This window comes from Sorex fumeus, unplaced genomic scaffold (genome assembly GCF_029834395.1).
Source record: "Sorex fumeus unplaced genomic scaffold, SorFum_2.1 ptg000024l, whole genome shotgun sequence".
NCBI classification, from domain to species: domain Eukaryota; kingdom Metazoa; phylum Chordata; class Mammalia; order Eulipotyphla; family Soricidae; genus Sorex; species Sorex fumeus.
Genome location: NW_026606081.1, coordinates 5,862,041 through 5,874,843, shown reverse-complemented (window position 1 = coordinate 5,874,843; position 12,803 = coordinate 5,862,041). Strand labels below are relative to the sequence as shown.

At 39.0% G+C, this 12,803-nt stretch overlaps 1 pseudogene; it reads right to left on the bottom strand.

The window, feature by feature from the left end:
• The window catches only part of LOC130023686 (axin-2-like), a 69,530-nt pseudogene extending 57,693 nt beyond the window's left edge, over window positions 1–11,837 (bottom strand).
• Window positions 11,838–12,803: the final 966 nt, after the last annotated feature.

The window sequence follows — 12,803 nt, the reverse complement described above, 5'->3', positions numbered from 1 at the left end:
AACCAAAAACCATTGTTTAGCTATTGTGATGGGTGTTTAGAGTTTCCTCTACCTCTCCAATGAAAACTTCCTTATTTTTTGAAGATTAAATTATTAATCTATGTTAGACTCCAAATAATGGAATTATTGTGTCCAAGTATATGGATTTTACATTTTCTTTTTTTAAAAAAATTTTATTAGTGAAACAACATGAGGTACAGTTATAGATGTACAAATTTTTGTGCTTGGGTTTCAATTATACAATGATCGAGTACCCATCCCTCCACCAGTGCCCATTTTCCACCACCACTATTCCCAGTATCCCTCCCATTCCCCATGCCCCCATCCCACCCTGCCTCTGTGGCAAGGCATTCCCTTTTGTTCTCTCTCTCCTTTTGGGTGCTGTGGTTTGCAAAAGCAGCATTGAATGGCAATCATGTTCGGTCCATAGTCTACTTTCGACATGCATCTCCCCTCCTGGGAGGATCCTCCAAACACCCTTTATTTGGTGTTCCCTTCTCTATCTGAGCTGCCCTTTCCCCTAGAATGCCCGGCTGGCCTCTGAGCTATGGAGTAATCCTCCTGGTGCTGATCTCAGCTATTCTTGGGTATTAATCTCATATTTTGTTACTTTATATCCCCCAGATGAATGCAATCTTTCTATGTCTATCCCTCTCTTTCTGACTCATTTCGCTTAGCATGATACTTTCCATGTAGTACCACTTGTATGTAAATTTCATGACTTCATCTTTTCTAACAGCTACATAGTACTCCATTGTGTAGATAGACTAACATTTCTTTAACCAGTCATCTATTCTCAGGCACTCAGGTTTTTTTCAGGTTCTGGCTATTGTAAACAGTGTTGCATGAACAAACAAGTGCAGATGTAACTTCGACTATAATTTTTTGCCTTTCCGGGATATATTCCCAGGAGTCGTATTGCTGGGTCAAATGGGAGCTCAAATTCTAGTTTTTTGAGAATCGTCCATACTGTCTTCCAGAAGGGCTGAAACCATCGTCATTCCCACCAGCAGTGAAGGAGGGTCCCTTTCTCACCACATTCGTGCCAACACTGGTTGCTTTTGTTCTTCTGGATGTGGGCCAGTCTCTGTGGTGTGAGATATCTCATTGTTGTTTTGATCTGCATTTCCTTGATGATTAGTGATGTAGAGCATTTTCTTATGTGCCTTTTAGCCATTCGGATTTCTTCTTTGAGAAATTTTCTGTTCATTTCACTGCCCCATTTTTTGATGGGGTTGGATGTTTTCTTCTCGTGGAATTCAACCAGTACTTTGTATATTCTTGATACCAACCCATTGTCAGATGTGTATTCGGCGAATATCCTTTCCCATTCTGTAGACTGTCTTTGTATTTTGGTCACTGCTTCTCTTGAGGTGCAGAAGCTTCTTAGTTTAAGATAGTCCCATTTTTCTATCTCTGTTTTCACTTGCTAGGCCAGTGGCGTGACATCTTTGAAGATACCATTAGCTTTAATGTCATGGAATTTTACATTTTCAAATACTTGTCCGGATGATACCTTCCCCCTCTCCCCCAAGTAAAGAATGCATCCATGAATGTAACACTCACCTACGGTGAGCAAGAGTGGTTATTTCTCTGGAGTGCCACCAGCACAAAATTCTTTATATTAGCTGAGGGGAGGAGCACTCCTGTGATGCTCAGAGCATGGGATTCCCTGGAAATTCTTGGCCAGCCAAGTTGGTGTTTTATTGGGAGGAACTGAGAATGAGGATTTGGTGCTACTTGGGCCCTGTGGTGACAGAAATTGCCAAGGCCACTCTCCACGACTGCCTTCAAGGATGTTTGGGGACCATATGTTGTTGGGGATCTCCCTTGCCCACATCATTTTTAAGGTGATGGATGAAATTGTTACTTTACTGCCATTTTGATTTGCCTTTTTTGATTATTACTGTATTTGAGGCTTTTCACTTGATTAATTGGTGATTCATGTTTCTTCAATTTCGACTTGCCTATCTCTGGTTTATTCACTGGTATATTATTTACACTTAAAACTTAAGTTTGGAATTTTGTAACCGAGTCAGCTGTTCTGTACTTTTTGGTTACATATAATATTGAATCAATAATTGGTTATTGACATTGTTCTAAGAACTTTGTATGGATTGAATTCTTTCTTTACAGCGAAGCTGCCGGGATTGTTTCCCTTTCACAAAGGAGAGAGGGTCCAGAGCCAGGGACAGCTAAAAGACCTTCCCCAGAGTTACAACCAGAGAGAGCATTGATTGCCAAGTCAGAAAATCTGAAAAACCCAGCATCTGTTTTCTTGAACAATGTATCAAATGGCATTTGTATATGTTCTTTCAATTCTAATTTTCATTTTAAAAAGTTTTTTTTTTCCTATTAGCCAATATCAGACTATGCTCTGGAAATATTTTAGGATTTTCAGGGTACATGCGATCCCCAGGATTGAACTCAGAGCCTTGCACACACAAGGCTCGTGATCACCACTGAGCCGTGTCCCCAGATCCCATATTTCATATATATCAAATCTACAACCCCCTGCCTTTATCTATTATATTCTGTTTCTGGTATGGTCTGCTCATTTATTATATGGATGTTTGTATTTTAAGTAGATTTTTTTCAGTTTTTAAGATAGTTTTCCTCCTTTATTGTTGGTTTTGGTTTAGAGGTCACTCCCAGCAGTTCTCAGGATTTACTCCAGGCTTTGTGCTCAGGAATAACTCCTGGTGGTGTTAAAGGATCATATGGGTGGCAGAAATTGAATCCCAGTCAGCCATATGTAAGGCAAGTGCTCTACTTACTTACTATTGCTCCAGTACCCTCCTTTATTGTTTAAAATGCCTTCTGTGTTTTATAGCTTCATTCCCTGTATTTTTTTCTAAGACTATTATATTGTTCAATTTGCGATAGCACAGCGGGTAGGGCGTTCGCCTTACACGCGGCCAACATGGCCAACCCGAGTTCGATTCCTCCGCCCCTCTCGGAGAGCCCGGCAAGCTGCCGAGAGTATTCGATATGCCAGACACAGTAACAACAAAGTCTCCAATGGAGACGTTACTGGGCCCGCTCGAGCAAATCGACGATCAACGGGAGGGCCTTTACCTTTACCTTACCTTGTAACATGTAAATTGACGGTAACCTCACAAGATGATAGTCATGTTTCAAACCTATTTAATGTGTTGTCCTATTGTTCCCTTTCCTACTAATTTGTGATATTACCTCTGTCATCCTCTAAGTAGGCCTGTTTTAATATTTCTTGTTCCATTGAACTGATTTTTTATTCCTTTGTTAAAAATCACTAATGCAGTAATTGAATACTAATTGAATCACGACTCAAACTTGATGGTGTGCATTTTACACCTTTCAGACTTGTTCTTGCCCAAAAGTTCCCTTTAGTTTGTCTAATATGCAATGTTTATATAAGTTTATATTCACCCGTACTTTTTAGTTGAACTTAAAATTACTTGTTACTTTTAATTTATTATATTTTTTTTGGAAAATTAATAATAAAATTAATATTTAAAGCATTACTTATGTATAGTTATATAGTATCACTGACATTAATAAATAATAAATTATTAATAAATAAGTAGTTAATTCTCTTAACTTGAAATAGAGTATGGGTTCATATGTTTATGCCTTCATATATGTTCTTAAATAGAATTTTGCTTTTATGTACTTCTTTAAATGTACACTGTAGCACTTCACTGTCTTCGTTGTTCATCAATTTGCTCGAGTGGGCCCAGTAACATCTCATTACATATTTGAAAAATATAAAATTTGCTCGAGCGGGCCCAGTAACGTCTCCATTGGAGACTTTGTTGTTACTGTGTTTGGCATATCGAATACGTCACGGGGAGCTTGCCAGGCTCTGCAGTGCGGGCGAGATACTCTCGGTAGCTTGCCGGGCTCTCCGAGAGGGCATATAGCACAAATAACCATGTGTACTATTTACAGTTATATATTCTTATATTACAAAATGCCTAAGAATTTTGTTTTACTTTTGTTTCAGTAGAATTGGCCTAACTAACACAGAGGTCGGTATTTGTAAAGGGCAATATACTTTTAAGTGTAAAGAGCAATAAGATAATTAGAATTTTATAAACTATACTTAAATCTATATCACAAATTAATGTTTTTGTCTTGCTCACACTTTTCCCATTAGATTTCCTTTATTTTCATATGTGTGTTGTTAGTCTAACTAAATGTATTTACTGTTATTTTCAAATTGACTATTGCTGATGTTATCTATTTTCTCTTATTTTAATTAAGATAGTGAGCTGGTTAGAATCATCAATCCATCTGTCAGTTGATTTTCTTGTTTTCTCAGGGAAGTATTTATTTTCTGTAGTTTTATTACACGTGTGTGTAGTGGTGTATAAGTATATGTATATGTATGTGTATACATACATAATTTATATCTTTTAAGGGGCAGAACTTTCAGTACAATATTGCATAAGGATGCTGGTGATAGAAGGTATTTATCTTGTTGCTAGAGTGTTTACTAGAATTTCCTGCCGGGTATGATCTAGGTTATATGTTGCTGCACTATCTGTTGCCTTCTGCTCTTTTTTGTGCCAAGAAGTTGTTTGATTTGTTTTCTGTTTCTTTGTATTTAGAAAAGAGAATGTGTTCCCCCATGTTTATTAAGCTATAGTTGACATTTAACACTGTATTTATTTAAGGCGCATGAAATAATTGAATTGATATATGTATGCACTGCAAAAGGATGACCCCAGTAAGTTTAATCACATTTATAACTTCACAGAGAATGTTTTTCTGGTGAATGGATACATTTATCCTTACTTTTTATTAGCAACTTACAATTAGAGTTAAATATAGAATTCTATCTGAGATTTATCGTCCCTATTTTGTACATTACATCTTCAGAGCTTATTCATAGTATAGTGGAAAGTTTGTACCTTTTGATCACCTCTACTTTCCTCACCTTTCAGCCTTTACCAATGGCAGTCATCAAATATGTTTCCTGTAGTTGTGGATTTGCATATTTTTCACATTGTATATATAAGCAAATTCACACATGAATTTGTACATTTGTCTTTCTCTGACTTATTCCACACGTTCTACTATCCTCAGGATTCACCTATGTTGTTACAATTGTCAACATTATCTTCTATTATGCTTGGATAATATTCAACTGTGTTTATGTAAATATGTAGCACTGTAGCACTGTCCTCCCGCTGTTTATCGATTTGTTCGAGTGGGCATCAGGAACATCTCCATTGTGAGACTTGTTGTTACTGTTTTTGGTATATTTAATATGCCACGGGGAGCTTGCCAGGTTCTGCTGTGCGGGCAGGATACTCTCAGTACTCTCCAAAAGGGGTGCAGGAATCGAACCTTGGTTGGCTGCATGCAAGGCAAACACCCTACCTGCTGTGATATTGATCCTGTTCATGTAAATATGTATATATTATATATATAAATTACACGTGTAATCCCATCAGCAGCCAAGACTCAGAGACTATAAAATCCAGATCCCGGACGAGAACAGTGCAGTCTTCTGCCCCCGTGCCTGGGTGTTCCTTCCCGGAGCCCCTTGGAGGGGAGCGGGTTGAGTTTCCTCCCCGCCCCGACCAGGGCTCCGGCAGCCGAAGACCTCCAGGACCAGCCACCACCATGCTGAGACCACTCTCCGCACACATGAAGGTACTGGCAGAGGGACAAAGCCACGCGGGTTCCGGGGCCGAGACCTCCAAGCCTACTCGAATTGGAGTCGAGCATCTTCCACCCAGATCCTCCAAATTCCAGTGGGCGGGGTCACACCCACCACCTGGCCCCCTGGCGCCGTGTAATCCCATCAGCGGCCAAGACTCAGAGACTATAAAATCCAGATCCCGGAACCGCGAGGCCGCATTTGCGGCCGCGCGAACTCTTATCAGAACCTTTTTTTATGACATCTTATTGTCTCATTCCTACTTTGGACAAACTGGCAGGCTATCGAATGTAGCCTGCCCACAGGGCAGAGTCTGGCAAACTCCCCATGGCATACTAAATATGCCAAATACCAGTAACAATGATGGGTCTCATTCTCCTAAAGAGCCTTGAATATAATCTCAGGGCTAGGATGAAAGAGACGTTACTGGGGCCTGCTCGAGGCAATCGACGAATAACAGGATGATGAAATGAAAATGAAATGAAAATATATATAAATATATAACATCTTTCCATGTTCCAGTCAACTGTTATAGGTGTTCAGGTCATTTACATTAGTTGTTTTCAACCTTTCTACTCCTGTGGATGAGCATGCTGTGGATCATCATGTGTTTGAAGCCACTAGGAAGAGCTGGAGCGATAGTTTCAACAGGCTAAACACATGTTTGCATGCAGGAGGCCAGAGTTTGATCTTTAGCACCAGATGGTCCTACAAGTATTTAGAGTGATCTCTGAGCACAGAGCTAGACATAGCCCCTGAGTATAGTTGGGCTGGCTTCAAAAAGAATTCTAATCTCCCCCAATAGAAAGAAAACCACTGTTTATTTGACTCGACCGTTATAAATAATGTTACAGTGAGCCTGGGGGGTGCAAATACTACTTTGATTTTATTTCCTTTGATTATAAGCAGAAGTGGAATTTTTGCATTTTATTGGAATTTTTAGGATCATCATAATGTTTTCCATGGTAGCCATGCCAATTCTGTTCCTACCAACTGTAAATAGGGGTTCAAGAGGACAGATTTTACCAAATGATTATGTGGAAGTTTTCTCATCCATCAAACATATTTTATAGAGCACTGACAGGGCCAGGTCAGAGTCTGAGATGAGGTTCAGAGCTTAGGTGGAAGAGCAGAATCAATATCTTAAATAGAGAAGAAAATGCAAAAGGACTTGGGAACCAAAAGTCACCAAGAAGAGGAAGCTTGTGTTTTACTTTTACATTATTCATGTCACAGACATTTGTTCGCTGTCCCTGAGAAAGTATCAAAGCTGTCTGGAAACAGACAACAGCTTACCACCAAAACTTGACACAGGTAGTTAGTCTCATTAACTGTATCCTTGTCCAGAGTTACAGGATCACAAGCAAATCTGAGTGGAAGCAAATATTAATTAGTCTAAATTGCTCTTTGCACAGCAAATACGTCCTCAAGCTGATATTTCTGGTCCTTGTTATTTGCTTGAACTAAATGTATGGTTTGTTGTAAATCACATCAGTCAAACTTCCTTTCAAGCCAATTTGGCAGTTGTCATATAGGCATAATTGTAGGGCTCATTTGGGTTGAAATATGTCATTATATAAGATTTTACTATTTGGTAAACACCGCTGATTTTGATAATATACTTCCTGCTTTTTAACATGCAGCTAATTGCCTGTGTTTTCTGTGTACTGTTTTGTAATATCCCTTTTTAGTCATGTTTGTATCATCATCTTCCTGCAAATTTTGCATCTTCTGACTCCTACATTTAACGTTTGCAATATTTTAGTTATTTGTTTCTTTTTTGGTGCCATACCCACTGTGCTCAGGGAACATGCTTATCTCTGTTCTCTGTAATCATTCCTGTGAGGACTTACATGGGACCATATATGGTGCCAGGGATTGAACCCAGGTTGGTTGTGTGCAACGCAAGTATCCTACCAACTGTACTATCTTTCCAGTCCCTATTTTTCATTTTTTTTAAATGTGCACTTCCTCCTAAAAGTGCAGTTGTTTTGTATGTATGTTTTGCAGTGACTTTTTTTTTAAAAGTCAGTAATTTTTAATAATCAAAGCCTAATGAAATTTGGTTTGCTTTGAAAGCAGAATGCCCAATATCTATAAAGAAAATGTCTTATTGTTTTAGTTAGTGTTCTCGGACAGAAAAATGTTGCTTTACCTTGGGATACAAGCTATTCAGTTTGCGTTGACTACTGAGATGTGTTTCTTGCAGGCAGCAGAATTTTGGGTTCAATTTTTTTTTTTTATTAGTGAAACACCATGAGGTACAGTTGTAGATTTACAAATTTTTGTGCTTGGATCTCGGTCATACCACGATCATATACCCATCCCTCCACCAGTGCCCATTTTCCACCACCAGGATAATATCCCTCCCCCCCCATCCTCCCATCCCCCCATCCCCCCCTGCCACTGTAGCAGGGCATTCCCTTTTGTTTTCTCTCTCCTCCTGGGTGTTGTGATCAGCCAATGAGGCATTGTACAAAGAAAAATACAAAACGCTACTTCAGGAAATAAAAGAGGACATGAGGAAATGGAAAGACATCCCCTGCTCATGGGTCGGAAGACTTAACATTGTCAAAATGGCAATACTACTGAAAGCACTGTACAAATTCAATGCAATTCCTATAAGGATACCCATGACATTCTTCAAAGAAATGGAGCAAACACTCCTGAAATTTATATGGAACAATAAACCCCCACGAATAGCTAAAGCAATTCTGGGGAAAAAGAAAATGGGAGGAATCAACCTCCCTAACTTCAAACTTTACTACAAAGCGGTAATAATCAAAACAGCATGGTACTGGGTTCAATTTTCTAATCCATCCTGTCACTCTGTGTCTTTTAATTGGTGTGTTTTGCCCATTGACATTGAGAGAGATTATTGTTATGGGATTTTGTCTCGTTGTTCTGTTGAAATTTGGTGTATTTGAGGGGCCTTTCTTGCCTTAAAGTAGCCCATTTAGTTGTTCTTGTAACCATGGTTTTGAGTCTATGAAGTTCCTGAGCTGTTGTTTTTCTGTGAAACTGTGTGTTGTTCCTTCTGTTATGAATGAGAGTCTTGCTGGGTAAAGTACTTTTGGTGAGGCATTTATTTTATTGAGTTTTTTCACTACATTCCACCACTGTTTTCGGGCCATGAGGGTTTCATCAGACAAATCAGCTGTGAATTTTAAGGATGCTCCTTTGTAGGAAATTTCTTTCTTCGATCTTGCTGCTTTCAGAATTTTGTCTCTATCTGAGGTTTTGGTCACTTTCATCAGGATGTGTCTTAGGGTATTTTTATTCGAATTTCTTCTAGCTGGCACCCTTCAGGCCTCCTGAATGTGGTCACAAGTTTTCTTCACCTCTGGAAACGTTGTAGCAATGATGTCTTTGACAGTTTCTTCTTCATCAGAGTTTTCTTCCTGTCCTTCTGGGACTTCAATAATTCTTATGTTACCCCTCTTGGCTTCATCACAATCTTCTCTTGCCATCTGTTCCTGAATTGTGAGTCTCTTTTCCATTTTCTGATCTTTTCTGGAGAGTCTCTGAACTTCATCTTCGAGCTCACTGATTCTGTTCTAAGCAGCTTTTACTCTGCTGCTGAGACCTTCCACTGAGTTTTTCAATTCACTACCAGGTTTTTCAGGTCTGGCATTTCCATTTGCATTTTCCTCATTTCTGCCTTCAAATCCTCTTGTCTTTTGTTGGCATTGGTTTCCATTGTTTCTTTTAGCTCCCTAAGCATCCTCAGTAGCTCCTTTCTTAATTCCTTGTCAGGGAGGTTGTCTAACACTACAGTACTGTTGGTGGGATAGCCTCTTCAATAAGAAAGTTTGGTGGGCTTTTGCATTGCTTTACCATTGTGACTAGTGTGGTTTAGACCTTCACGTTCACTGTTACTATTCTGCTTGATATGCAGAATGAATTGAGATAGGCTTAACGAATTATTGGCTAATGTGTTTCTAGTGGTTGAGCTAATCTAGAGAAGGTTCCATCTAAGAGGGTAACTTATGGTTCCTATGGGATATGTAGTGGGGGAATAATTCCGCCGCGGCTCCGAAAAGGGTCCCTGGTGATGGGCGCCAGGCGGTACCTGTTTGAATGCGGAGAGAATGCCCTAAGCCGTTCAGCTTTGTTTCTGCGAGATGTGCCTCAGTTTCAATCCTGCACAGATCCATAATATTTTTTTTAATGAAGAAAATAACTGTGTTTAATGAAGAAAAAAACTCTAGCTGAGTACTTATGCTGCCTACATAAAATTTTCAACACTCTTATTTCTGAGAATTTATCCAAAGTAAGCACATTAAAATAAAATGAAATCAAATATCAAATAATTTTATTATAGTATAACTTTTATTGGAGAAGTCGTGCTCATGAGATATTACCAGATACCAACTTATTATCTCTTCACATTAAAACCATTTAAAGTGACTGGTTCCTGCAGTTTTCTTATATGACATTCGTTCGGATCCCTTAATTCTCTAGCTGTTCTTTATTAATGAAAAATTCCAGAGATTCTTCACGATCTTAGTCCTATGGTAAGAGGGCGAAAAAGGCTAGATTTTCTCTTTCTCACTTGAATTTGCTTTCTTCTGCCACTCCACAATACTACCTTTTACTTAAGCAATACAGAACACCATTTTTTATTAATCTTATGGAAAGAAGGCATAGGGTTATCCTTCACAATGATGCATTATCTAATTATAGCATATGCTTATAACACACAAGACGCTGCAGTTACTTTTTTTATTCCATAGTGCATGTCACATATTTTTAAAATTATTTTTATTGAATCACCTGAGATACAGTTACAAAGCTTTCATGATTGAGTTTCAGTCATACAATGATCAAACACCCATCCCTCTGCAAGTGTGCATTTTCTACCACCAATGTTCCCAGCGTCTGTCCCACCACCCCTACCCTACCTCACCCCTGCCTCTGTGGCAAGCACCATCCTTCTTAGTCTCTCTCTACTCTTGGGCATTATGGTTTGCAATACAGATACGGAGAAGCCATCATGGTCCTTAGTCTACTTTTAGCACACATCCCTCATCACAAGCAATCACTCCAACCATCATTTACTTAGTGGTCCCTTCTCAATTACAACTGACTTTCCCCCCAGCACATGAGGCATGCTTACAAATCACAGAGTGATCCCCTTGGCTCTTGTCTGTACTGTCCTTAGGTGTTAGTCTCATATTACGTTATTTTATACTCCACAAATGAGTGCAGTCATTCTCTGTCGCTCTCTTTCTGACTCATTTCACTAGCATGATACTCTCCGGATCCATCCACTTATAAGCAAATTTCATGACTTTATCTTGTCTAAAAACTTCATAGTATTCCATTGTGTAGATGTACCAAGTTTCTTTAACCAGACTTCTGTTCTCAGGCACTCGGGTTGTTTCCAGATTCTGGCTATTGTGAACAGTGTTGTAATAAACATATAAGTGCAGGCGTTATTTCTACTGTACTGTACTGTACTGTACTGTACTTTTTTTCATCTCCAGGATATATTCCTAGAAGTGGTATTGCTGGTACATATGGGAGCTCAATTTCTAGGTTTTGGAGGAATGTTCATATTGTTTTCCAAAAAGGCTGTACCAGTCGGCATTACCAACATCAGAGAATGAGAGTCACTTTCTCCCCGCATCTGCACCAGCACTGGCTGTTCTTGTTCTTTTTGATGTTTGCCAGTTTCTGTGGTGTAAGATGATATCTCATTGTTTTGATTTGTATCTCCCTAATGATTAGTGATGTAGAACATTTTTTCAACTGCTTTTTGATCACTTGCATTTCTTTTTTGAGGAAGTTTCTGTTCATTCCTTCTCCTCATTTTTTGATGGAGTTGGAGGACTTTTTCTTGTAAAGTTGAACACTGTCTTGTATATCCTGGATATTTGGCCCCTATCTGATGGGCAGCACTGCACTATCCTCCCATTGTTCATCGATTTGCTTAGCAGGCACCAGTAACATCTCACAACAAATTGTGAGACTTGTTGTTACTGTGTTGGCATATCAAATACATCATGGGTAGTTTGCCAGGCTTTGCCGTGAGGGCGAGATAATTTTGGTAGCTTGCTGTGCTCTCTGAGAGGAGCTGAGGAATCGAACCCAGGTCAGCTGCGTGCAAAGCAACACTCTACCTGCTGTGCTATAGCACCAGACTCACCTTAAAGTAGCCATTTAGTTTTTCTGTAGTCATGGTTTTGAGTCTGTTAAGTTTCTGAGTTGTCTGTGAAATCTGTGAAGCTGTGTGTTGTTCCTTCAAGAATGAATAAGAGTCTAGCTTGGTAGAGCATTCTTGATGAGTCATTCATTTCATTGATTTTTTTTCACTATATCTCTTCATTATTTTTGGGCTTGGAGAGTTTCGTCAGATAAGTCTGCTGTAAATCTCAAGGATGCTCCTTTATAAGAAATTTCCTCCTTTGAACTTCCTGCTTTCAGAATTTTATCTCTGTCTATGGTTTTCATCATTTTGGTATGAATGTGTGTGAAAGTATTTCTGAATGGATTTCTTTTATCTGGTGCACTTTAGGCATCCTAAGTCTGCTTGCAAGCACACTCCAGCTCTGGGAACATCTCAGTAATGGATGTCACATCTTTTTAAATCACTGTCACACTATCCTGTCCTCCCATTGTTCATCGATTTCCTTGAGCGGGCCCAGTAATGTCTCCATCTTGAGACTTTTTGTTACTGTGTTTGGCATATTGAATACATCACGGGTAGCTTGTCAGGCTTTGCCATGCAGGCTAGGTTACTCTAGGTAGCTTGCTGGGCTCTCTGGGAGGGGTGGAGGAATTGAACCGGGGTCACTTCTTGGCCTTTTAGCTAAGATCCAATGTAGTATCTTTTTTAATCAGTAATTTTAATTAAGCAGCGTAGACCACAAGAGTATCTATATTTTTATTTTATATTTGCATTGTTTTATACCAATACCACCTCTACACTGTCAATATCCCTCCTCCATTGTCCCAAGATTCTTCTTTCTCTTCAGTTAGAATTTATAATTCAGAAGAGAAAGCAGTTTTTCAGGGAAATAGTTTAGATTAGTTTTTTTTAGATTAAACCATGATTTTTTTACTGCTATAGATCTTTTATATGTCTTGATATTGGTGAAGCATCTTTAAAGACAAGTTACTAGTAACTTGACTAATCTCTGAAATA